At 38.4% G+C, this 14892-nt stretch overlaps 1 long non-coding RNA gene across 1 annotated transcript; it reads left to right on the top strand.

Annotated features, from left to right (window-relative positions):
- The first annotated feature begins 357 nt into the window (after positions 1–357).
- Positions 358–12404, top strand: LOC146763483 (uncharacterized). The gene is made up of 3 exons (XR_014951746.1): positions 358–4631; positions 5123–5291; positions 5444–12404. It is a non-coding gene; the product is annotated as an uncharacterized LOC146763483 (long non-coding RNA).
- Positions 12405–14892: the final 2488 nt, after the last annotated feature.

The following is a 14892-nucleotide window of genomic DNA, read 5'->3' on the forward strand; positions in this document are numbered from 1 at the left end:
CAAAAGTTTCCATTTTCTCCTGAGCATGGAAACCTTTAAAATATTTAGTAAGCAATGTAGTTTTCAAACCCCTTGAAATTAGCAAAAGAACTGCTCTTAAAGAGTATTTCATTACATAATTTTATTTTATTCTTATTTAATCAACAATATATACAAACTGAGGTTGCTTCTCCCATGCTTTCCCTCAGTTTTTGTGTTCAGACACTGATTCTTACCGGCTTCTCTCATACTGTCGTGGTTTGACACGGAAAGATAATTTTTTCCGGAAGGAAGGGGTCAATTTAGATATTGACCAATTGAAAGTAGACACGCCTCTGAGAACACAGAGGAGTTAAAAGCAGAATTCCCAGGGGAACTCGCTCTCTTTGGTTCCGGTCAGTGTGCAGTGCAGACCTTCCCCCGCCCAGCCACGAGCTGGGTGGGGGAGGGGAAGCTCCCATGGCCTGAGAAAGGTAGGCCGAAAGCCCCAAGGGTAGTGAAAGGACTAGAACCGGGCTGGCTTCTGTAGATGGAAGGGTGGAAGAAATCTGGGATGTCTCCATTTCCCCCCCCAGAGTTCCTCTCCCGAGAGGGAGAGAGAAAGCCGCAAGGAAGGAGGAGCGGGGGGAGCTGCTGCAAGGTGTCCAGTTGTGTGGGAGTTGTTGGATGTCCGGGCATCGAGCCATCCTGGGAGTTCGGACTTTTAACCCTTCCTTGAGAAATGAAAGCTTTGTAAATTTTCTTTTCCCCTCCTCGGTTTGAAAGAAAAGAAGAGGGACACCTTAGACTCTGGGATGGGATGTTGGAAAGAAGAATTCTGGATGGGAGGGGGACAAGGAGTGGCTTTTGGCTAGACTTTTCCATGTTAGCCACAACCTGAACTAAATCTTCTCCTTCAAGAAGGACTGTGTTTTGGGAGGATGCCAGTGAGTCAAGAGACCTGCTTCAGCTGAGAAAAAGACAAAAGTGGAGTGAACAGAGAAAAGGTTAGGGGGTTTGTGGTGGCACCCCCTTTCCTTGGAAAGGAAAGAGAAGAGAAGAGAAGAGAAGAGAAGAGAAGAGAAGAGAAGAGAAGAGAAGAGAAGAGAAGAGAAGAGAAGAGAAGAGAAGAGAAGAGAAGAGAAGAGAAGAGAAGAGAAGAGAAGAAGATCTCTGTTCTTGAGCCCTCAGCCCCAGGGGAAAATGGGGGGGACTGTGGTCCCAAACAATAAAAAACTGAACTGTTGTTTTCTCCCCTCTTGGCAGGGCATCCTTGAAAGGAAAAATCCTAAAGGCAGTGACCATCCATGCATTAGTGGTGAGAGCACTGTGCATGGAAAGGAGAAGGGTCACCATGGCAAACTTTTTCTCCGGGCGGTGCCATGTGTGACATGGAAACACAGGATGTGAAGCTGTGTTTCTTGGGGGGTCTGTGGCACAGGAGAAACTCTGTTCCCTCGAAAGACTGAGTATCGGTTGTTTGAAGGGTGGAAACCTAATTGGAGTCCAGATTGTGTCTCACTGTGGTTTGTTGGAGTTGGGTGGTGGGGGGGGAGGAATGTTTTGCAAAGTTTTCATTTGGATCTTCGTGTGGTTTTTTTTTTTTTCCCTTCTTTAGTTTTCTCTTTTCTTTTGTAGTAGTAGTTTAATAAAGTTTTTTTCCTGTTATCAAGCTTGAGCCTGCTTTGCTCTATTCTAGATTCCACTTCACAGCATTCCAGGTAGGGATCACATTTTCATGGGGGCACTGGCATTGTGCCAGTGTCAAACCATGACATTTGGTTCCCTGACCGGGAAAAGATAAGATAAGATCAGATAAGATAAGATAAGATGGTGATAAGGTGAATGTTGTGAAATGGGATCAAGAAGAATAAGAGCAAAGCATGTGTTGGATTTTGAGATGAATTGGGGTGGAGATTTAGTGTAAGTTGCTGTTTTATGTAGAATGTGTTGAATGTAATTTTGATAATGATTTTTTTGTAGTCTGTGTTCTCAGAGGCGAAGGGTGGAATGTCGTGGTTTGACACGGAAAGATAATTTTTTCCGGAAGGAAGGGGTCAATTTAGATATTGACCAATTGAAAGTAGACACGCCTCTGAGAACACAGAGGAGTTAAAAGCAGAATTCCCAGGGGAACTCGCTCTCTTTGGTTCCGGTCAGTGTGCAGTGCAGACCTTCCCCCGCCCAGCCACGAGCTGGGTGGGGGAGGGGAAGCTCCCATGGCCTGAGAAAGGTAGGCCGAAAGCCCCAAGGGTAGTGAAAGGACTAGAACCGGGCTGGCCCCTGCAGATGGAAGGGTGGAAGAAATCTGGGATGTCTCCATTTCCCCCCCAGAGTTCCTCTCCCGAGAGGGAGAGAGAAAGCCGCAAGGAAGGAGGAGCGGGGGGAGCTGCTGCAAGGTGCCCAGTTGTGTGGGAGTTGCTGGATGTCTGGGCATCGAGCCATCCTGGGAGTTCGGACTTTTAACCCTTCCTTGAGAAATGAAAGCTTTGTAAATTTTCCTTTCCCCTCCTCGGTTTGAAAGAAAAGAAGAGGGACACCTTAGACCCTGGGATGGGATGTTGGAAAGAAGAATTCTGGATGGGAGGGGGACAAGGAGTGGCTTTTGGCTAGACTTTTCCATGTTAGCCACAACCTGAACCAAATCTTCTCCTTCAAGAAGGACTGTGTTTTGGGAGGATGCCAGTGAGTCAAGAGACCTGCTTCAGCTGAGAAAAAGACAAAAGTGGAGTGAACAGAGAAAAGGTTAGGGGGTTTGTGGTGGCACCCCCTTTCCTTGGAAAGGAAAGAGAAGAGAAGAGAAGAGAAGAGAAGAGAAGAGAAGAGAAGAGAAGAGAAGAGAAGAGAAGAGAAGAGAAGAGAAGAGAAGAGAAGAGAAGAGAAGAGAAGAAGATCTCTGTTCTTGAGCCCTCAGCCCCAGGGGAAAATGGGGGGGACTGTGGTCCCAAACAATAAAAAACTGAACTGTTGTTTTCTCCCCTCTTGGCAGGGCATCCTTGAAAGGAAAAATCCTAAAGGCAGTGACCATCCATGCATTAGTGGTGAGAGCACTGTGCATGGAAAGGAGAAGGGTCACCATGGCAAACTTTTTCTCCGGGCGGTGCCATGTGTGACATGGAAACACAGGATGTGAAGCTGTGTTTCTTGGGGGGTCTGTGGCACAGGAGAAACTCTGTTCCCTCGAAAGACTGAGTATCGGTTGTTTGAAGGGTGGAAACCTAATTGGAGTCCAGATTGTGTCTCACTGTGGTTTGTTGGAGTTGGGTGGTGGGGGGGGAGGAATGTTTTGCAAAGTTTTCATTTGGATCTTCGTGTGGTTTTTTTTTTTTTCCCTTCTTTAGTTTTCTCTTTTCTTTTGTAGTAGTAGTTTAATAAAGTTTTTTTCCTGTTATCAAGCTTGAGCCTGCTTTGCTCTATTCTAGATTCCACTTCACAGCATTCCAGGTAGGGATCACATTTTCATGGGGGCACTGGCATTGTGCCAGTGTCAAACCATGACACATACATGCAAATCCATGCTCAAACATATCAAGCCTGATAAAACTTGTTTAAATGAAATCACTCCCTTGCATATTTATTTCTACCAATACTAAAGCTAGATATTTTTAAGTTCTGAAGCATGCAATTTCCCTTTTCTTATCTAGCATGTCCAATTTATCATTTGTACATATTTCTGCAGTCATGGGGACCAGTAAAAATTTGAAATATACTGTACACTTTTCTGCCAAATGTTCTGGCTTTGGTGCTTTGTATGAGCTTGGGATAAAAATTCATATTTAGGAATTTAACCAATATTGTGATTTCCCAATATTGTAGCATTTTGATGAATATTTCATAGCTATTAGCTGTTCTGCTGTAGAGTAAGAAAAATTACTTATTACTTAAAAGTAAGATGCCAAGAGGTTGTTACTGCTATAGTCTCTGTGACAATATATGCTGTCAGTATACCGTAGTTTCCAGGGTGCTTTACTTATATTTTGCTATTGAAGGTGTTTGTTGAAGTCAATGCTTCCATATCCATTTGTATAGGCGGGGGAATTGTGCTAATTCATGACATATTTTCTATAGTGATTTTGTTATAACTATGTAGATGGAGAGTCTCAGTAATGAAGAAGTGAGAAATACATGGGGAAACAGAGAAAGTTATGTTTGCCATCACTGCAGACCTTGAAGGATGATCTTTGTGGGTTTCCCACAAGTAGCCAAGTGTAACCCCCTCCTAAGGACTTGGCTGCTGATGCTCAAGATCAGTTTTGCTACCACATAACTTCTCTGGCCAGATCCATCCTTTCTGGACTGACTCCCTGACTTCACCTGGGACCTCCATCATTGCTTCAGCCCAATCTGACTGGGCTATGGCCAGCACTGGTCATCATGACAAGATCTTCTCTGACCTCCTTGTCTTGAAAACTACCAGGTCTTCCTATAGAAATTTTATAATTATTAGAGAAATTTTATAAATATTATGCATTCTGAAGGTGTGTCAGGACTCTAGTTTGAATCTGGATTTATGAGAATATGGTAGTAGACAGATAATATTAGACAGTTTTGGAATAATATAATGAAACTGGCCCTTGGTCTTCTTCAGGTTATGTATCCAAACCAGAGTCCATATTGCCTGAATTCTCCACTGTTTTGTTACATTAAATTTTGACATCCTAAGTTGCTCAGAGGTGAGGTACTTTAAGTATTATTCTTGATAGTACAATAAGAACATATTCTGTCAGTCTGCAATGGCTGTAGCCTGGTACCACCAAAAAAACATTCCTAGGAGGGCCTCACACAATTGCCATGTAAAATTTTAGGCAGGTTGACTGTATTATCCACCAATTTGTCACATTTAAATTGCAAAGTTAAGACAAGCCCTAGTCCTGAGGCCTTGTATAACCCTTACAGAGCCTGTGGCCTGTTCTCAGCAATGACAATAACGTATTTACTGGGTTTCAGGAGTGTAGAGTAGATTAGTCTACTTAGATTTAATTAGGCTTAAATATAAGCCAACAATTTGCATTAAAATCAAAGTATCTAAGGAAAGCAGTTGTATCTACAGGGAATCCTCTTTTATTCAGGTTTACTCTTATCTCATGCTTTGCTGCTCAAGAGGAAATCTGCTGTTGGTACAAGACAGCTAGATAATTCTTTCTGACCACTTTGATTCTTCTAGAAGCTTGTGGAGATCCAGGCTATTTGATGTCTATGCAAGGTTGAAGGAAGATGGAAAAATTATTTATGAGCCGGTTTTTCAGATCAGCTGATTCCTCTGTCAACTAACATGAATGATGATGATTGTCTTAATGAGAAGGTAGAACTCCAGTGCCTGAGAAGAAGCCATGGTAAAGACAGTTTTTTCTTCCATTTTCTTCAGAATATGAGATAGTGATAGGATGTAATAAATGTTTATTCTCTGTGAAAGGCAGAAAATGGAGTCTTTTGTCTATCCACTTCTGACTGTCATTTTCATATCCTTCTCCGTTTCCCTTTTCAGAACACAACTGGGCTTGGGCTAGAAAGGAGGAGAAAAGGAAGGAAAACCATTGCAGGAGGAATCCTTTCAAGATGGTTCTTTTCACTGTTGCACTTACTTTTTGTGAAATACCATTTGATTTTGTTTTGAAAAATTAATGTCAAAGACCAGAAGCTCAATTCATAAATGTCATAAATATTTCAGTAAATGCTTCCAAGTTGGCAATACTGGAATGCTTCTGAGATATTTTATAAGTTAAAAGACAAAAAAATAAACTAGCAAAAAAACCTCCCAGTGCTATGATATTTTTACTGCATACACTTGCCAATAACCTCTGTATTTAATCCTGTTCCATTTCAGTCCAAACTCTCAAGAAAACAAGCTGTGGTCATTGCTTGGATGATTGGGTTGTGGAGATAGGAATATTCCTGAAATTCACAGGCAGTCAGTGGGGAATTCTGAAGCTCTTACTGCATCATTAGAACTCCTCATACTTTGATAAGTCTGGAATTTAGACCATTAATCACTGGAGTTGCTGATAATATTTCACCTTGGAAAAGTTTCATTTCACCTTATTCTAACACATATGTCTTTTGCAATAAACAACCTTTTGAACTTGCTTCTTAAATTGTACTGCCACCTTTCCAGAGTAAACATGTCAATTTTTCTAGCAATTGTACGTACAAGGTTACAAAACCAGAGGAGAAGTGATGTCATAATTTCTGCTAACACAGAAGAATATGCATCTGAAATAACATAGTTTCTCTTCTCACTATGCCAATGTTGTTCAGTTGTGGTGGAATAACCCTTTGTAGCACTAGAATCCTAATAAATGGTAATCGGATGTTTAAAGAAGCTCAGTGAAGAAATATATCACGGGAAGAATGGGGAAAGTGAAGAAGTCTAGCAGCTGTGCTTAAAGTATAGTATTGATTTCTGGTAGGCAAGATATCTATTGCATTCAGATTTTCAAGCCTGTCTGGCAAACTCGATGGCAGAACCGTAGCAGGAGCTGCAGGTGGTAACATGCTACATGGAAATCCTGGCATCAATAAGAAAAACTTTATGTTCTTACTGTTTCAGGAATCTCACAGATGCAAACTCAAGAGTAAATTAAGCTCAAGATCTAAAAACCTAGTACATGGTGCTTCTATGTGAAGAAGTTTTTTATTCTTTAAAAGCCCAGTTGAATGCTACTCAGTTTTGCAGATGATTGTTTTAGTAGAGCTAATGTGCATGAGAGGGGATGGGCATGGGCATGATCTTGTTAGCCAAAGAACATCAGTCAGGGATGCCAGGAATACATAAACTAAAGCAGAATGAAAAAAGAAAAAGGGTGGGTAAACAAGGCAGAGAAATTAAAAAGAAAGCATATTTCTATTTTCACTGGTTGCTGTTTTGTATCCTTCCTTTGGTAACTTTTTATTTTCATAGATCTTCTCACTCTATTTCTGTGGCTTTCTATTTTTCATTATATGTTCATGTTGGGTAGAATACTTCAAGCAAAAGAAATGAAAACCAAATGTCACTAATCCTGGAACTATCAAAGACTTCCTTTTGGCTCCAAGTTAATTCCTCCTTGTTTTGTTCACTAAATTTGGACAGAAAAGAAATAATCTTGAGGCAAATGGAACATTTCAACAAGCAAATATATAACTATTGAAAATTTCAAAATATACATTGCTTAGTTTGCAGTGTGTAGTGCTGAACCAAAGCTCTTCAAATTAATATCCTTCATAGCAATCAAAGTAGAATCAGAGTTTAGTGAGCTCTAAGAAATTGTCCACCACTCTGTCCTGTCAGAAATAGTTTCTGGAGATATCAAGCAGGGAAACACAGAAAGAAGAAATAGAAGGATTGACTGCACCAAAACAGTTCCCCACTGAATGCTGTCTCTCTCTTTCCCTTCTCTCCTTCATTCTTCATTTCTTCTCAGTGAAACTGTGTTGATGTTACCCATATCAGAAACAATTAAAATTATATGCTTTATTTAAATTGTGGTTCTAGTTTTTAGTAGAGTTTCAACTGTTAGGTTTTCAGATTAAATGAGATTAAAAAAACATTTTATCTCTTTGCAATTAGATGAAAAGTCTTCCTTAAGAAGCCTGTGATTTCTAAAAGTACTTAGACCTAAAACACCCTGTGTCAAATTCAATATGTATTAGATTTAATGCACATCAAGCCTGACATCCCAAAATCAAACCAAGGAGAACATATTTAGGTCTGTAGTGTGCTGAAATCTCAGTTACCAGTGTTAATGACTGCTTAGCTCCAAATGGTCACACATCTCTAAAACTCCCATGGTGATCAGGGTATGAAGGGAATTATTGCTGTTGCAAGGGGTGCTTCAAAATCCATTCCTCTAAAAACATAACCCCTCTCCATCCTCCATTTTCAGGCACTATTTCTGCTGACACAGAACAGATTCCTCAAGTGTAAGTCCATCATACAAGCATTTATATATTAACCTTTATAGATTAACCTCATAAACCACTGGGACCTGATCTGTTTTGGAGCTCTTGCCCCAAATGCTATTGACAGAGCTGTGGGCTGGAGATGAAACTGCTGATACAAGAAGATTAGTGTTCCTCATCCTCCTGTAGAGGCTTGGCAGGGTTTGTGGGACTTTAACTGTGCCCTCTCAGCAAAAGAAGAGAGGTACTTTCTGGAGGCTGCTCACACTGTTCACGCGGCTACTTCTCTTTTGCAGAAAAAGCAGTGGAGTGAATGGAAGCTTTCTGGCCACCTTGTCTTATGCATGGATTTCAAAATACATGTCATAATTTTAAGACTAACATCTGAGTATTCCAAAAAGTGGTATGCAAAATGTACAGAAATATTTAAAGATACTGAACTTGGCATGAGATTTTGCTGAAATACTTCAGCTGAAAATAGACTTTGCAATGTAACAGATGTGCTATATATGGTTTTTCAGCTGAAAAGGGAATATGCTGGCTATGCTAATGGCTTTGCTTCATGAGATTGCTAGGAAATCCAGGATTTCAATCTCTCAGTTGCATAGATAAGTGGAAAATTTTAAGTAAGACAAATAAAATTAAACTACTTCATTCCATTCTGCATACCACTTTAAAGTACAGTAGCTTCAAATAATGAGTTTATAAAAAAACATTGGCTGTCTTTCATGCAGTTCAAACATATCATTACTAGAGAGTTATAAACCTGCAGACAGTGGAGGTTCCTTTTATGAGACAGTCATCTAAAATGATTATGAACTGATCAATACATTTCTTATGAATAATCTCTTCTAGATCTTGGGCAAATGTGACTTAGCAGTTGTGACAGAAATGGAGCCAAGTGGTGCTTTATAGATTTGAACCATCTGGTAGCTGGTTCAATGAGGTGAAGTCTGTAATTGACCTGTTGAGTAGTGAGAGGAATAACAGAAAAAATAAAGAAAAAGTAATGATATAGTGTAGGCTGGATTTTTAGCTGACTTTTTTACTGCATTTATTTGTAGTATAAAAACATGTGGTGATAGCTTTTCTTATAAAAAAGCTGAAATGAAGCCTACAATAAACTTATTGTCATCCATTTTTGTGAATAAAAAATAAATTAATTGTGTATATTAGATTTTTTCCATCTTTGAGTTTAAAAATGCATGTTGCTTCCCAAATGCCTATAAGGTGACTGAAGAAAAAATGCAGTTTCTGAAAAAAATAGGGATACTGTGCCTCATCTGGTACAGATAATCCGTACAAGATAATAATGCTGAGCATCTGCATCCCTCATTGAAGTCAGGAGCCAAAGATGAAAATGTTTTATGTCAATTAATGACATACACACCATTGTCAGAGAGATCCTTGAATGTAGAGAGCTTGAATTAATAACCTACTATTATAGATATACTATTTTTATTTATTATAAAATACTAAACTATTTTTATTTCAAGTTTCTTGTTTAATAGGACCTGCTGTCCTAACTGAGCTCCTCTCTGTTGCCACACTGTATGCAGGGAGTATTAAATACGTAAGAATGAAATTCAAAAGAACAAGATATTCAGTGAAGGAAATGAAGCAGATAGAACAATATACAAAGAGAAGGAGCATGCAACTTTGGTGTTTTGGCAAAGATGAGAGCGAGAGAAACATCTAAAAATCCCACATCAAAACAGTCAATAAAATAGATCTCTTGTTTTGCCTGTTCTGTTTTGAAACTGTTATTCCCGATCTGCTGCTATTTCTACAGCCTTCACTGATAAATAACCAAAGCATCATGTATTTTTGTGAAAGTCTCTCAACTTTCTCTATTTGCAGTTTTTTAGAGCTGCACAAGTAATTAATGTTTAGGCCAAAAGGGGTGACTCTGTTCCTCAGAGCTTTGAACACAGGATGTTGGAATCTGAGTCTCAAATCCTTCTTGCAATGCTCCTGAAATTATTTCTGCAGGTTGGAACTGTTCTAGGAAAAAAATCCACCTGAGAATAGCCAACAATATAAGCTGAAGAAAACCTGCATTTAGTTATCACCTCCAAGTCAGGGATATTTGCAGACATCCGTCTGCTGTCAGCAGCAAACACTCAACAGATATTTCCATATAAATATCTTGCATTTCACTTGGGTGGATTAAATAGAGTATTCTTGAAGGCATATAATCATCTCTGCTTATTTGGAAAAGGATTCATTATTTCTTTCAACAGTCGCTGTCTGTATCATCATTTGCGTGTGTTTTATTCCAGAAGTCCGTCCCACTGATTCCTTGAATCCCATACTAACAGACACTGTTCATGCCAGCAATGATCCGATGTCACATCCTTGGTGAGTGAAAGAACTTACTAACTCTTGGATTTGTTGTTATTAGCATATATCTTTTGTGATTCTGGAAGAAAACCAATAGGAGCAAACTGTCAAATAAGCAGTGGGAATTACTGCACCTGACCCTCCTGTTTCACAGAATGAAAGTTGCAGGGAGGCTGCAGGTGACTTAAGATAAACCTCTGTAGTTTCCAACATAAGTGGTGGGGAAAATGCATGTGCTGAAAATGAGATGGCTCTCAAACTAAAATATTTAACATTTTTGAGGAAGTATAACTTTATTTAATATGGAAAATCTGAACAATGAAAAATTTAAACTGTGGGAATGTGATTGGGAGTAGGGTTAGAAAGTTGGAAGTTATATTCACATTCCAACATAAATTTTAACAACCTGGAAATTATATGGTAAAATGCAGTTGCTACTTCCAGGATGGAATGTAATTGACATGAAGGAAATCTATTCCATGATAATTCACCCCACACAGAGCCTACAACCAGAAGCACCTGCTAAGAGTGAGGAAATGGAGGGTGGAGCAAAGTGGAGACATCTTGGCCAGGCTCTGTTGAAATCCTTGCAGGGATAGGAACCCAGTGGTGCCATGCAGCCAAAAAGTGCACAGCAACTGCCACCCACGGGAGAGAGGAGAAAATATTTTGCTGCTGAACCAGCAGCTGAGGAGAAATTTCTCTCCTTGGGTGAACTTGTTCCTTTATAATATAATTGCAATATCAACACACATGCCACTCCACGCCAAAATTACCCACTTCTCAGGTATGACCACCCCACTGGGCACGCACCCCACATTTTATTTGCTATGTTTTTGAGAGTGAAGCAAGAGAATTTTATACCAATCAATAATAAAAGTATGTGTGACCAAAGCCACTACAGCTCCATCTAAATGTAGAAGACTCCATTGTAGCTTTGAGAATCAGTTGATTGGTTGAACTTGCTTCTTCCACCTTGGGCCATCTTTTGGGTAAGAACCATATTGTATGGATGTTAAATTATTATCTTGATCTAGATTTCATTAATGGTTAGAGTTTGTCTGTATGTTGCTTTAAATTTGTCTCTGCAGTCCATCACTATTACTGTCAATCTTTAAACCTTAACCTGTCACAATTTCCTACTATCAGTGTGTTAATTAATAAAGTGTGTAATTTTGTGAAGTGTCTAGAGTGAGTCCTTTAGGGTACCAGCTCTTGCTGGCAGTGGAGATCATACCTGACTAAGAGTGGGGAGATGCAGGAGGGGCTCTCTTTTCTGAATTGCAATAAAGGTTTCACCCCGATACGCTGTTGGTGCATGTCCCTGAACAAGTCACTGCTCTCGGGTACAGCAGGCTGATCACTGGGGCCCCTACAATGGGGCACTGACAGACTGCTTGGACACAAGGTTTTCAGCCTTCCTGGGGCATTGACAGACCAACCAAAACCAAAGTGTTTGAAGAAACCCTACTTTCAAGTGAAAATGACACATAATCTTGCAAGTTGTATCCTTGCAAGTCCTACCAACCATTCTCCAATGTGAGGAAGAAAGCAGTGGTAGTCTTACTGTCCTGCAGACAGCAGAGGCTAAACCAAACAGTAAGCTGTAGGTAATGATTGATTTTAAAATTGCAGTCTTCAAAAGAGGTCTACCTAAATGAAGGCTCAGTGAAAATTAGGGAAGAAAGTACAAGATTGGCTCATGGAGATGCTTATTCATCTTTTATTCCAATATCCTTTATGGTCTTATTTACAATGATGATTGTTTTTAAATAATTGTGTATCAAAAGTATCCTTCTAAGCTGAAGCCTTATTGCCAAGCCAAGAAGCTATGCAAAGACATAGAAGCAATTTATTTATATAAAACTGAAATAAAAATGAGTACTTCACTGTGTTTATAATGAGTTATCAATATAGCTTGTGTTCTGCTGTGCTGTGAGAAAAATTTTAATTCTGACCAAATATTATATCATAAAGAAAGGTATGATTATTTAGGCTTGAATTCTGTTGATTTTGGGTGGGTGTTTTGGGTAGTATACAAATTTCTTTTAGGCTGTATTAATGAAGGCTATGCTCCCTTATGATCCACATGGAACAGAATATTGTCTGATTTCTTACCATGAATACTTTAATTATTTTGTTTTGGAATTAGTAAAAAATATTTTCCATGAAAATTTTGTAAATCACCCCCTTCAGTTAACTAGGTTTAGAGATCTGTGCTATGGCACTTACTGAAATTTGTAAATTACATGAATATGATACTGCTATAGAAAGAAGAAGCCCTCTTTCGAAAATTGCTAAACACCTAAAATTTCCATGGAAAAAAATATTTCTCTTCCTTTCTGCACAGTAATAATCTCTTTGTCACTGATCATTATTGTGATTGTCAATGTAACACAAGTGTCGTTGGCTACATAACAGAAAAAAACTTTTATCAGAAAATCAGCCCTAATACTGCAAGATGATTTACAAAAGTGTAGACTTAAAGGTAGAGCTTTAAACCTCTGGTTCTGTTACCAGAATCAGAGAAGAGGACATATTATGCAAGGACAAAAGTAATGGGGTTATTTTTTAATTTTGATTTTAAATTAGGACTTATATTTCCTTGGTGGTTTTTAATTACGTGAGCAGATACAACTCACATACCAAAAACCTCTGAAGTTTCTGTTCATTTTTTTCTCAGGGCTTTCAACTAAGGTGTTTTTTTAATTTTTACTTTATGGACAGATCCAGTTGTTCTCAGATGGAATTTTGCTGGCGTAATGCTTCAACATTGCTACTGCAGACATACAGGATCAGTTGTCTATTGTATCTATCAGAAGAAAATCAAGAGGAAATGGTAGTTAGAATAAAAATTAATAATTTTATAATAAAATCTTGAAATACAGGAAAATGTATTTTACTACACAGTTTATGTATGTGTACGAGTACAGTCTTGTTACTAAAAAAAATAAAATTAATTTTGCTTTTTAAATGAGTCAGAGAAACATCATAGTTTTTCGTTTTTAGGCCAAATATATTTTCTGTCTAACTGCTTAAAATTTCCATTAAAGGGTCAAGAAGACTTAAAAAATTCAAGATGAGAAAGTCTAAGCATTTTCTGTATATATTTAAATATGTATATAATTTTGAAATAAATAGCATTTTATTATATATATACTATTAGGTACTGTTTAAGTCAGTAAAGATAATAATAATATTTTCTTGTTTATCAGTATGCATGTAGAGTTTTATAGCTATAAATAAGGACTGAATTTTGAATTGTTCCACGTAAGATATAAAAAATGAAAGAAAGGGGAAAGTAAAAGAAAAATCCTTCCTCTTTCTGTGCAAACATTGCCTTGATTTATGATCCAATCATATGGAATAAGCAAGATTTTTTATCTTTTTCTGCCTTGCAAAAAGGATATTAGGGACTGTAAAAGCTGTTTCTGAATGGCTGATCCAGTGTCCAGTTGAACATATCTAGCATATTAAAAAAATAATTTATCAATGGTGTTGCAATTGTATTTCATACACTTTAGTAGAAGTTAGCTCACAGGAAAAGGGACTACCTTTCTTTCTATGAAAGTCCTTGGTTCTTTCTTATGATTTCTCTTGTCATTCTGAGGAAAAGAACTGTTTGCATTAATGATGACTTATTTTCAGAGGCTATTTTATAAGGTAGCTAGCCTAAGGTAGGAAATTGTGAATTATCATTATTAAAGGGAACTCAGAAAGAAAAAAAATAACATGTTTACAATAAATCAACACAATTATAACCCAGCAAAGAAAATCTGTGAGTTTTAAGATTCATAGGGCAAGAGACCACTTTTAACACAAAAATTTTTGACATCAAATGTTAATGTGCTGTTTTCCTCAACATGCATATGAACTATAGTGTAAAAGTTTTTCTTACATCCATAAAGCAGAAATACACAGAGATTGTATATCATGTACTATAAAATATTGACTCATGTTTACTCCCTTTCTTTCAATGCAGATTTCTATCTGCTATCCTGAAAAGTAGAGTCTTCAAAATACAGCCTTATGGATCTGGAGAAACAAAATAAATACCACTTGGCCCCTTCCCTATGGCCCTTGATGAACCAAAACTGGGGAACCTAAGTGATGTATGTGAATCAGAATTTTTGAAGAGAGTGAAATTCTGCCTATGCCCAAGAAAAGAAATTTATCTCTTGAAATATGTCACAGTGCAAATCAAGTGACAGGAGGAAATATGATTGTCTCTTATAAACTAGTGACTGCCTTATTAACTCTGGGTTTAAAAGTGCACATGCACAGGGAAACTCATTACTGCCAAGAGATGTATGGAGTAAGCAAAGCAAGCATTATTATCCCAGGGGTCACTGACAGTAGCAGGAAATAGGATTATTGCTCAGAGGAGAGTGGACAGGATGCTAGATAAATGTAATTTCAATAAGAATTGACTTGTGTAGAATTGATTTAATGACATTTAAAAGCACATTAGCTGTGTTAATCTCTGTGGCCATCCTATGTTCTTACTGTAGTATCAGTCTTTTGTTTCTTTCCCCAAGCACACTGTATTATGGTATCCAGGGATATTGGGACCCTGAGAGAATGGTAGCGAAATCCTTCCTTGCTGGGTACCTTAGAGGCTGCTGTGATTGCTCTCAAACTGTTTCTCTGCATCCCCGACTCCCTGTTGTCAGGGACAGAGGATGTATCCTTGCTCGGGAGCTGGCAACCCAT

The sequence above is a fragment of the Lonchura striata genome, chromosome 1A (assembly GCF_050655825.1).
Source record: "Lonchura striata isolate lonStrDom1 chromosome 1A, ASM5065582v1, whole genome shotgun sequence".
Classification (NCBI taxonomy): Eukaryota; Metazoa; Chordata; class Aves; order Passeriformes; family Estrildidae; genus Lonchura; species Lonchura striata.